Genomic DNA, 12235 nt, shown 5'->3' with positions numbered 1-12235 from the left:
GGGGAAGAAGGAATAAGATCAAGTTTTTGAGAGAATGGAACATGAGACTCAAAAACAGTAGGTGGTACCGATAAAGACTCACAAATCACCTCACGCTCAACTTGACTTTCCTCCAAAGAGGAAATTTCAACCATGGCTTCTTCCTCCTGCAAAACATCCATCACATTAGTCGTTCTTTCAATCTTTTCATGACCCCAATAGCTCTCATTTATTATCCACCCCTCATTATCATCATAAATAAACAGATTGGGGCTAGAATTTTGAGCAGATTAACATTCGAATTGGGGAGAGGAATATTCTATCTTTTATTTGCTTTCTAGTGTAGATTTCATTGCTTTCGTAGGATGTTGCACGGTTTGTACTGCTTATTAGGAGTGGGAGTTTACGTGGAACCAAAAAAATTGTACTGTTTTCTTAGTTGCATTAGCATATTTCATCTCATATTAGATTTCATCTCATTTTAGTTGCATCTATGGGACTACTGTTAAAACTTTTTGAGAACCTTGTTGATATTTTACTACATTTGTTAAGTGTCACTCATCCTGTTCATGATACTCCATAGCACAATTGTTTCGTAACTGATTGTTTGTGGTAAGATTGGTTGATCTCTCTCTGGCTCGATTTAACATTACTATGTAGACACCTTAACCTAAATGAGCTTTTGTGCCTATAAACTGACGTATCTGTGTCAGTTTTGTTCTTTCATGTGTGATTAGTTCCTTAGTTGTCGCATTGATCTTGACTTTGACTTTGTACTCCTTGATATTTGATAGTGCATACATTTTGATATGATTGAGGCGTTTCATTTGATGATCTTAGCTCCAGAGTTATTCTTGTTTTCATATTATCCTTCCTTTAGCCCCGCCGAGCCTTTTCTGACTTTGTTTGATTGACACCCACATTACAAGCCATTGGCCACATTTGATTCTTGTCCCAAACCTAGCTTGGGGGAGCGAGTATTAGTTTTGGTTTGGTTCGTATTGAATTGAAGTGATCTATTTGTGGTTAGAAGGATGAAAAAAATATGTTTAGTGAGCTTGGAAATTGAAATGAAAATTTTTTTAAAAAAAGAAACACAAAAAAAGGTGAAAAATGAAATGAAAAAGAAGTGAAAAAAAAAGTTGTGAATAAAGTGAAATAAAAAGGGTTATGATCGAATTTCTCAAGTGAAAAAGGTTGTTGATTAGGTTTGGAGATTATTGGTTGTTGCATGGAGTCATTGTTATCTTTCATGGTCATGTTTTCAGTTATATGATGCTCCCCCTTCTTGGTTTTTCCACCACAATTCCCAAATTATTTTCCATACCTTTAACCTCAGCCCCATTACAACCCCTGAAAGTCCTCTTGATCATTGTGTATTGTATTGTTGAGTGTAAAGTGAGTCAAAAAGTCAAAGTTAAAGAGTATTTGCTTCATCTGAGTCGACTTGTTTAGGTTGAGAGTCATTGTTTAACCCTTAAACACATGAGAGATTTGAGTGCACATAACTATAGTGAGGTCTGTCATGTTTTGTTAAATCCAGTTTGGGAGAGATGGTTTGTGGTATGATTGGAGAGTCGATTGCGATACATGACAGGCTAAAGTCGCATCACCTAGTCAAAAATAACCTAAGGTCCACTAACTAGTAGTCAGGGAAGTCAGGATCGAATCCACAGGGAGAAGTTGTACTATTGTATCTGAACTTTAATATTAACTAACAAAATCAGATGAATGGTTGTGTTACTAAGCTAAACAGGTAACAGAATTAAATAAGAAGGTGTAAATATATCAGTAAAGTACTAGAATCATGGATCACTATGCATACAATTCGGGAAATCAAGGATAAACGATAACCACCTAGTAAGTCAATTGTCTAGGGCACATGTAATTTCTCTCGAACATTACCTCCCTCAAAGATCACCCAGCCGCTCTCGCATAGTCAAGGGTCACTTTGCCTAATAATTGAAAGCCTATACGGTATCTCTCCTCTCGAAGTAGATTCAGTATTGCAGAAGTAGAAATATAAATCAGGCCTAACTTATAATCCTAGCATGAAGAAACAATCAAAGGAAACAATTGAAATACCAGATAATCAAACTAATCATCAATCCCTTATTGTATACATAGATCTCCACAATTCTAGATATAGAACTACTCACTCATAATCATGAAATCAATAACAAGAATCATATAAAAACTCATACTTGGAAACATGGCAAATAACTAAGAAAACAATATATTAACAATGGAAGAAATAACAAAGAAGTAAAGAAGAAAGATTACCGAATTATATTGAACTATGAATAAGCAAAAGGTTTGATCTTGAATTGAAATCACAAAGCAATAATTAAGGTTCTTAAACACTCAGAGAAAAAACTAATAATAAAAACTAGATAGGAGTTAATAATTCTGATTTTTCTATTTATACAAGCCCTAAAACAATAGAAGAAAATCTCGAAAAAAGGGCCCGCAATCATTAAAATCTCGCGTCCGCCAGCCGCCCGATCGGGCCAAAGTCGCCCGACGGATCGGGCTCCAAAGAAGATGATAAGGCCAAAACCGCAGACGCCCGATGCAATCGGGCTGACCCGCCCGATGACATCGGGCGGTCTTATGAAATGGAGGCAGAGTGCTGGAATGGCGCCCGACGTCGGGCCAACTCGCCCGATCGGGCGAAAGACCGAATTACGACAGGGCATAAAACGCCCGATCGGGCCCGCAGCAGAAATATGAGGACTGGTATCTCGCCCGATCGGGCTGGGCCGCCCGATCCATCGGGCCGATGCTTATCTTCGTTTTCTTTTCTTTCTTTGCTCAAAGTCCCGGAAATCATCCTCGGGATCTAGAAACTCGGCATCTAACCTCTCTAATCCACTGTGCAATCATGTAAAGTAGGTGATAGCTTCCAAAACCTACAATTCAATACAAAATAGCAAACCACAACTAGATGGAGAGAATTAGTACCAAATGGCTCCTAAGAGCACCATAATCACAACTTTTAGCACATAATTAGGGGAGAAAACTCTATATAAAACCATAACATCAAACTCCCCCAAGCTAAACCTTTGCTTGTCCCTAAGCAAAGCACAACATGAATATGAATAGAATTTGCTTCACCCCTAAAGTAGAAACTCAAACATTTTGACCTCAAAAACCTTCAAGCAAGCAAAGTTAAGTTCAGTTGATCAGATCACTTTTGACTACCAATCACTTAAGCAGATTGTCCGAAATAGCAACCATACATAACTTGCACATCTTGAAAGGGGCTCACCAGGATGTCACTCCTCTCAATTTTTGTGGCGAGCATAAAGTGTGCCCGAACGCTCACCAACCCAACCATAATATCCCTTCCCTCTCACACTCTCATGTGTTTAGAAAAGGTGAAATATCGCTCATCCTACTCAAGTCGACTCGAATAACAAACTTAAACTTCGACTTTGGCACATTGACTCTGTATCATTCCAATAAACATTCAAACAAGTGCTCAAAAGGTCTTTCTGAGGGTTGTAATGGGGCTCGGGTAAAGGTATGGGAATTATTTGGGAATGTGGTGGAAAAGCCCAGAAAAGGGGAGCAATCAACACTAGTAGAACTAGGTGTGGTAAAACAGCTTCCATGATCTCAATCACATACCCAAAATAATGACCAACTTTAGATTTTTCGAACCAACCAACAATTGTTTCTTTGATAGTTTTCAGCAAAATGTATTGTTCTGGTTTTTACTCTTTTTTCATGACTCGTGACTTCTTGATTCTTTTCATGTGTTATTTTCTATCTTTTTTTTTTTTTTTTTTTTTTTTTTTTTTTTCACTTCACTCATGTCATCATAAACATATTAATTCCAATCAACCCGAAAATCAACCACACTAGTTCTATCCTAACAAATGCTCCCCCAAGCTAGGCTTGGGACAATAAACATTGAAAAGGCTCAAGGCGTGTAATGTGGCTTGATATAGATCCAAAGAAACTCATTAGGCTCAGCGGGGCTAGGAGGGAAATGATTCTTTTGTAGAAAATTCTGAGGCCAAAAATCAAAACAATTGAACGCCTCTATCACAGCACAATGTTCAAAGTCATCAGAAATCAACGAGTACAATGCCAAAGTCAAGATAAGAATGATATGAGGAACTAACACACAAGGATAATTCGGACATAAATATGCATCCGAAGGCTCGAATGAATCCTTACAATGTAACCAGTCCAAGCATGCAGTTAAAGTAGGTGTTTTATCATCAAAATCTACTCAAGACCAAGGCAATCAAAGATCACATCACAACATCCCAATCACGAATGCCCGATTATCCAGTATAATGAGTTAAATCATTTTTAAAGGCAAAGTTTGGGGCACAGGGAAGCAATTTCACTATTCATGTTCAACTCGTGTTTTTGATATTTTTTCAGCAATATTTCATTTTTTTGTTGTTTTGTTTTTATGAGAAGAAAAAGTTAACCAATTAACTAGCTTAACTAACCTAAGAACACAACACTAACCTACCTAAAAAGCAATAATAGTGAGAGGGGTACTTACAGAAATCCTCCCCCAAGCTGAACGAGGCAATGACCTCATTGCAACAAGAGGAAGGGGGACATGGATATCAGTCATCCATGTGCACGTCCTCACTAGCATCATCCCATCCACCTCATGCCGGGCTGACTGTAGCTCGGGTTCCACGTATACCACGAAGGATGTGCATCATGCTCAGCAATGCGATGCAAGCGGCAGTTCTCGTCATACATCGAGTACAAAGCCAGGTGTTGATCGTTGGCTAGTGTATCGACCCGCTGACTAAGATTCTGGAGAAGACACCATTGGCATCAACCTGCTGGCTGATACCTTGGATAGCCGCTGTATTGGCTGTAATGCCAGTATCCATGCGGTGAAGCAGGGTCATCATTTCCTGAAAATCAAAGGAAGGAGGAGCAGTAGAATATGGGGGAGGGGGAGCATCAGAAGATGAGGGGATATCCTCAACATGGGGCGACGATAATATGTACGCTCAGGGATCTCGGGGCGGGGGTGGGAAAGTCAGAACCTGCAATGGGAAGGTGATAGTGAGGTTGGCCAGGTTTGATTTTGGCCAAAGGGCTGGGCAGGTCAATGGAACGCATTCCGTTAATTTGCCACTTGTATGTGTCCCCACCCCGTTCTAACCAATGCAGGCGAGTGAGATAGGCATAGTCCAAGAGGGTAGGGCCTAAGGCTGGCTGATACTGGGTCTCGTCAAAGTCTGGAATGGCCCTAGCAAAAAGAGTGACTAGCCCCCCGTTCACGATGGGCCGAGAGGAGAACGTCCCGTCGGCTCGCCTCTTAGGGTATGTGGTGGCAATACGCTCCATTTGGAGCGCAACATGGTGAGGGATGTTGTAGTGGAAACGGCGGGGAGTGCCCCGATACATGTAGCTGCCTATGAGATAAAGCTCATCCCCGCGAATGAGCTGCCCCTCAACCCTCCCAAACAAGGTCTTAGACATGAAACGAACCCAAATTTTGAAGATGGGTTGGTGTATATACCTAGCATGACAGTGTTGCAAGGTAAAATCTGTTTCATCCCCCGTTATAGCATAGTAGACATCCCTGTGATGATAGTCAGGTGGATGCCCAATTTCCCCCCGGTTGAGAACACGGAGTATGCGAGCAAACTCCGGCAGGGTGAGGGTGAAGTCCCTATTTAACAGCCTATAGGAAACATGTGAGATTGGTCCGGAACGAGGGTGAGTCACATTCAAGCTACTATAAAATTCATACACAAGCACGGGATAGGTATTGACATGAACAGTATAAAAGGGTTCCATACCAATGATTTTCATGAATTCCTTAAATTCATTATGAATGCCCAATTTATCCAAGAATTCAATATCAGAAATGTGGTAGGACTTACCTCGCGCCCCTTGAGGCGCTGAAATCGTTCCCTCTGTTCTTCCGTGGAGAAGATGACGTCCGGGAAAGTCTCATCTCTGGGAATTTCCGGTGGTGGTGGTGGTTGGGACCCCGTGGTAGATCTTCGTCGCCGTGTGAACATTATGCCAAGATATGCAAAAATATCAACCCTTCAACTCACTCTTTAATGGGGAAAAGATGGGGAAGACTTGAAGCACTCAAATCCTCACTTTAATGGTGGAAGAAAAAAAAATGGAGAAAAAGATGAAGGAGAGAGATAGAGTGGGAAAAAAAATGAAGAAAGTAGGATGAGAGATGAGTAGAAAGTGATAGGAGAGAAAAATTGGTAAGAATTTGAAGATTTGAAGGAGGGTCTTCAATGGTGGAAAGGGGGTTTGGAGAAGAAGATGGGAGAATTTGGGGGTTAGGGTTTGGAAGAGAGAGAAAATGTGAGAAGAAGTGAGTGAAAAGAAGGGGAAAATCCCCTTTAAAATCGCCAGCCGGACCCCGAGCCCGATCGGGCGAGCTCGCCCGACGCCATCGGGCGTCCTTTTTTTTTAATTTTCCTGAGTTTGGTTGCGCGCCCGATCGGGCTGCTCGCCCGATACATCGGGCTTCTGCTTCTTTTTTCTTAAAGAATGATGGTTGCGGGCCCGATCGGGTGCCACGCCCGATGGGCGAATTTTTTTCGTCTTCTCAATTTCGGTTGCGCGCCCGATCGGGTGTAGCGCCGATCGGCTTTTTGTCGTAAAATTTGTGACGGTGTTTCGCCCGATCGGGCGGATGGCCCGATGGATCGGGCGACGCACTTTTCCTTGTTTTTCATTCTCGTTGCGCGCCCGATCGGGCAGCTCGCCCGATGCTTCGGCGGTACCCAGTGAGCTCTTCTCGTATTTTTTTTTTCTTTTGGTAGCACTCCTGCACACATGTAACCTAGAGGGATATCAGTACCCTCTCACTCTCTCACCAAACTACAAAAAATGAACAAAGTAAAAAAAATCAAAAAAATAATAAAAAAACTAGAAAAACTACGAAATCAAAAAGAAGGAAATCGGGTTGCCTCCCGATTAGCGCTGGTTTATAAAGGTCCCGCACGACCATAATGCTTCATCCCTCAAACAGAAGGGGAGGGGGGTTGAAGGTATAGCTCCTCCACAGATCCAACAGGGATTCCGGTATAGTACAACTTCAGACGTTGTCCATTAACTTTGAATTTCTCGCCTGTTGCATTCATCACCTCAATAGAACCAAACTTGTTAGTGTTAGTGACAGAAAAAGGACCAGACCACCTAGATTTCAACTTACCAGGAAAGAGCTTGAGTCTAGAGTTGTATAGTAAAACCTTGTCACCAATATTGAACTCCCTACTCAGAATTTTCTTATCATGCCATCTCTTAGTGCGCTCTTTGTAGAGCCGCGAACTATCATAAGCATTTAGTCTAAGTTCATCAAGCTCATTAATCTGCAGTAAACGTTTCTCTCCGGCCAATTTAGCATCAAGGTTCAACTCTTTAACCGCCCAAAAAGCCTTATACTCTAATTCGACAGGTAGGTGGCATGCTTTTCCATAGACTAGGCGATAAGGGGTGGTACCAATAGGGGTCTTAAAAGCAGTTCTATAAGCCCATAAGGTGTCATCTAACTTATCACTCCAATCTTTTCTCGATTTAGCTACCACTTTCTCCAAAATAGATTTATTTCCCGGTTAGACACTTCTACTTGCCCACTTGTCTGAGGGTGGTATGCTAGGCCAGTCCTATGGTAGACACCATACTTTTTGAGTAGGGCTTCAAAGGTTCTTTTGTGAAAGTGGGATCCCCCATCACTAATGACAACTCTTGGTACCCCAAACCGTGGAAAGATAATCTTTTTGAACATTTTCATGACAACCTTAGAGTCATTGGTCGGTGATGCAATAGCTTCTACCCACTTAGAGACATAGTCAACAGCAACAAGTATGAAATTGTTGCCTGAGGAAGAGGGAAAAGGACCCATAAAATCAATACCCCACACATCAAATAGTTCAACTTCTAGGATGGGTGTTTGGGGCATCTCATGTCTACGGGAAATATTTCCTGTTCGTTGGCATGCATCACAAGACTTAACAAACATACTAGCATCATGAAAAAGTGTTGGCCAATAAAAACCAGATTGAAGTACCTTTGCTACGTTTTGGAAGGCCCAGCATGGCCTCCACATGGAAGGGAGTGAGAGTGCTTCAGAATGTCATGCACCTCCCACTCTGGGATACATCGCCTGTATATAGTGTCAGCACAGAGCTTGTAAAGCAGAGGGTCATCCCAGAAGAATTGTTTGGCATCATGGAGAAATTTCTTCCTCTGTGGTAGCTCAGCTCTGGAGGGGTTTGTCCACTCACACAAAAGTTGGCGAAGTCCGCATACCACGGGGTAACAGAAGTGACTGCCAGGAGCTTATCATCAGGAAAGGAGTCGTCAATGGGAAGACCTTCTTCCATATCTGCATATTGCAATCGGGACAAATGGTCAGCTACTACATTTTCTGCACCCTTTTTATCTCTGATCTCCAAGTCAAACTCTTGGAGCAGCAAAATCCACCGAATGAGTCGAGGCTTGGCCTCCTTTTTGGCGAGAAGGTACTTCAATGCAGCATGATCAGTGTAGACAATGACTTTAGACCCGAGCAGATAGGTCCTGAACTTGTCCAAGGCATAGACCACAGCTAGCAGCTCTTTCTCTGTAGTGGCATAATTGACTTGAGCTTCATCGAGTGTCTTGCTAGCATAGTAGATGGCATGGAGGATGTTGTCTTTTCTCTGACCAAGGACAGCGCCCACAGCATAATCACTGGCATCACACATAATCTCAAAGGGAGGGTCCAATCTGGAGATCGGATGATAGGAGCAGTAATCAAAGCTTGCTTAATCCTGTTAAAAGACACTAGACACTCATCAGTAAACAGGAACGGGGCATCCTTGAGGAGCAACTGAGTAAGTGGTTTAGCAATTTTAGAGAAGTCCTTGATAAAGCGGCGATAAAATCCCGCATGACCAAGAAAACCTCTAACACCCTTAACATTCACAGGAGGGGGTAATTGCTCAATCACTTGAATTTTTGCTTTGTCCACCTGGATGCCTCGTTCAGAAATAATATGACCAAGTACCACTCCTTCAGTAACCATGAAGTGGCACTTCTCCCAGTTCAAGACAAGGTGGACATCCTCACATCGTTTCAGTACTTTAGTCAAATTCAGCAAACATGCATCAAAATTAATGCCATACACACTAAAGTCATCCATAAATACTTCCATGATGGACTCAATAAATTCAGAAAATATGGCCATCATACAACGTTGGAAAGTAGCAGGGGCATTACATAGGCCAAAGGGCATCCTTCTATAGGCAAAGGTACCATAAGGACATGTAAAGGTGGTCTTCTCCTGGTCATCTGGGTGGATAGGGATTTGGAAAAAACCAGAATAGCCATCTAGATAACAGAAATGAGAATGACAAGCTAGACGTTCCAACATCTGATCAATGAAGGGAAGGGGAAAATGATCTTTCTTGGTGGCAACATTTAATTTCCTATAGTCAATGCACATACGCCACCCAGTAACTACTCTTGTAGCAATTAATTCATTTTTCTCATTTTTAACTACAGTAGTACCACCCTTTTTAGGAACCACTTGAACTGGACTCACCCACTTAGAATCAGAAATAGGATAGATAATCCCAGCATCAAGCAATTTCATAACCTCCTTTTTGACAACTTCCTGCATATTCGGGTTCAAACGACGCTGACCTTGTATACTAGGACGATGATCATCCTCAAGATGGATTTTATGCATGCAAAAGTCAGGGCTTATGCCTTTCAAATCATCAATGTTATATCCAATTGCCTTTTTATGTTGTCGCAAAACAGATAAAAGTTGAGACATTTGACCATCATTTAATGCAGCACTAACAATCACAGGGCAATTTTCAGAATCATCCAGAAAAGCATACCGCAGAGAAGGGGGAAGGGGTTTCAGTTCAGGTTTCTTTACCTCTACCGGTGGAGTAGCACATACTAACCGTTCATCCTCATGAGTGGTAGTACCATCAAGCTCGACACAGGTAAAAGCTGCTTCCCAAGCATCCGCTTCAGTAGTCCGGATAATATCATCACCTGTGGAAGAAGTAAAACAAAGCAAAGCCTCCAGTGGATCCCGCATAAGGGATTGAGGCATGTCATCATTAACCAGCACATCAATGACATCTATTCTGTAACAGGCTTCCTCTAGCATGGGACTTTTCAAAGCATTGGTCAAACTAAAAGTTACCTTATCATCCCCCACAGTCAAAGTTAATTTCCCATTTTTTACATCTATGACAGCTCCAGCAGTATGAAGGAATGGTCTCCCTAAAATGATTGGGATTTGAGTATCCTCTTCCATGTCAAGCACAACAAAATCCACAGGAATGTAAAATTTACCTACCCTCACAGGAACGTCCTCTAAGATACCTAGGGGGTATTTAACAGAACGGTCAGCCATTTGAAGAGTAATGTTGGTACATTTTAAATCTCCCATGTCAAGCTTTTTACAAACAGTCAAGGGCATGACACTAACACTAGCACCTAGATCACATAAGGCTTTGTCAATAAATATGGTGCCAATATTACAAGGGATGGAGAAACTCCCCGGATCTTTCAATTTAGGGGGGGATTGATTTTGTAAAAGAGCACTACATTCTTCAGTAAAGGCAACAGTTTCTACTGCATTAAAAGCTCTTTTCCTAGTCAAAATTTCCTTAAAAATTTAGCATATGCAGGTACTTGAGTAATGAGTTCAGTAAATGGAACAGTTACCTGAAGATTTTTCACTACCTCCATAAACTTACCAAGTTGGTGATCCAGCTTATTCCTTGATAGACGAGTGGGAAAGGGAACCTTGATCGCAGGAGTGGTTGAGGGACTGTTTTCAGGTCTGTCTGCTTCTCTGCATTTGTGTTGGTAGGCCTCAGGAGCTGACGAAGTTTCAGTTATGTCTGCATTTTTTTCTGACTCAACCGGACCATCCTTAGGCATTGGGGGACCATCATAATGTGTCCACTCCTAAGAGTGATGGCGTTGGCAGTGTCCCTTGGTTGCATCGATTGGAAGGTAAGGCCCCAGGTGGCCTACTAGCAGAAGAACTAGCCAACTGAGCTAGTTGAGTTTCCAACATCTTGTTATGCGTGCCCAAATTTTCCAGTTGAGCTTTTGTGTCAGCTTGAAAAGCATTGAACCCCTTCTGCATCTGGAACATCATATTCTTCAACTCTGTCATGGCTGGGTCAGCAGGAGGAGCAGGCTGTGGAGGGGTGATTTCTCTGAAAACCAGGTGGAGCTTGTTGTGAAGGTTGGTATTGTTGACCCTGTTGTTGAGGTGGATATGGTTGTTGGGGTTGAGGGTTCAACACATTAGTACTCCTATATGAGAGGTTGGGATGTTGTCTTAACCCAGGATTGTAGGTGTTAGAATAGGGGTTGAATTGGTTCCTAGGTTGTGATTGGAAAGCATTGACAGCCTCACAGTTATTTCCCAGCGCAGGACACTCTTGAGAGTTGTGCCCAGATATTCCACAAGCATCACATACATGCACATTATAGTTAGAAGCACTAGCCATCGCATTAACACTCATATGGGAGGAATCATTACCTAACTTCAGGGAGTCAATTTTCTGAGTTAGAGTAGCTAGTTGCCCAGACAGTAGAGAAATGGCTTCAACATCATGTTTACCACCTTTTTTCAAAGAGGAACGAATGGTAGAGGCTTGATTAGATGCTAGCTTCTCCAAAAGTTCATACCCTTCCTCAATTGCTTTATCCATGAAGAACCCACCAGATGCTCCATCAATTACCCGTCGTGTATCTGCATCAACTCTAGTGTAGAAAATCTGACACAAGTACCACTGGTCCAACCCATGATGAGGACATAGACGCTGCAGATCCTTGAACCGCTCCCAAGCTTCATATAGAGATTCACCAGGATCTTGGGTGAAAGTAACTATGGCATGTCTCATATCTGCAGTTTTCTGGTAAGGGTACCACTTGATGAGGAAAATCTTGGAAAGTTCTGGCCAGGTGGTGATGGTGGAAGGCAGCTTGTTATACCAGAACAAAGCTTTATCGCGCAGAGAGAAACCAAATAGAAGGAGCTTCATCTCATCAGGAGTAACACCAGCTTGCTTCTGAGTAGCACAACACTGTAAAAATCTCTGCAGATGCTGATTTGGGTCTTCAGATGGTAACCCAGCGAACTGATTGTTCTGAACCATATTCAAAACATGAGACTTGATCTCAAAATTTGTAGCAGCAATAGTGGGCATCCGTACCCCAGTAGGCACGTTATCAGGAGATGGTTGCGCATAATCTCTAA

At 42.2% G+C, this 12235-nt stretch overlaps 1 non-coding gene across 1 annotated transcript; it reads left to right on the top strand.

Annotated features, from left to right (window-relative positions):
- Window positions 1-11775: 11775 nt before the first annotated feature.
- LOC125494603 (small nucleolar RNA R71) lies at window positions 11776-11882 on the top strand. The gene has a single exon (XR_007270842.1). It is a non-coding gene; the product is annotated as a small nucleolar RNA R71 (small nucleolar RNA).
- Window positions 11883-12235: the final 353 nt, after the last annotated feature.

The sequence above is a fragment of the Beta vulgaris genome, chromosome 1 (assembly GCF_026745355.1).
Source record: "Beta vulgaris subsp. vulgaris cultivar EL10 chromosome 1, EL10.2, whole genome shotgun sequence".
NCBI lineage: Eukaryota > Viridiplantae > Streptophyta > Magnoliopsida > Caryophyllales > Amaranthaceae > Beta > Beta vulgaris.
Note: the sequence above shows the minus strand (reverse complement) of the source record. Positions and strands in the feature narration are given on the sequence as shown.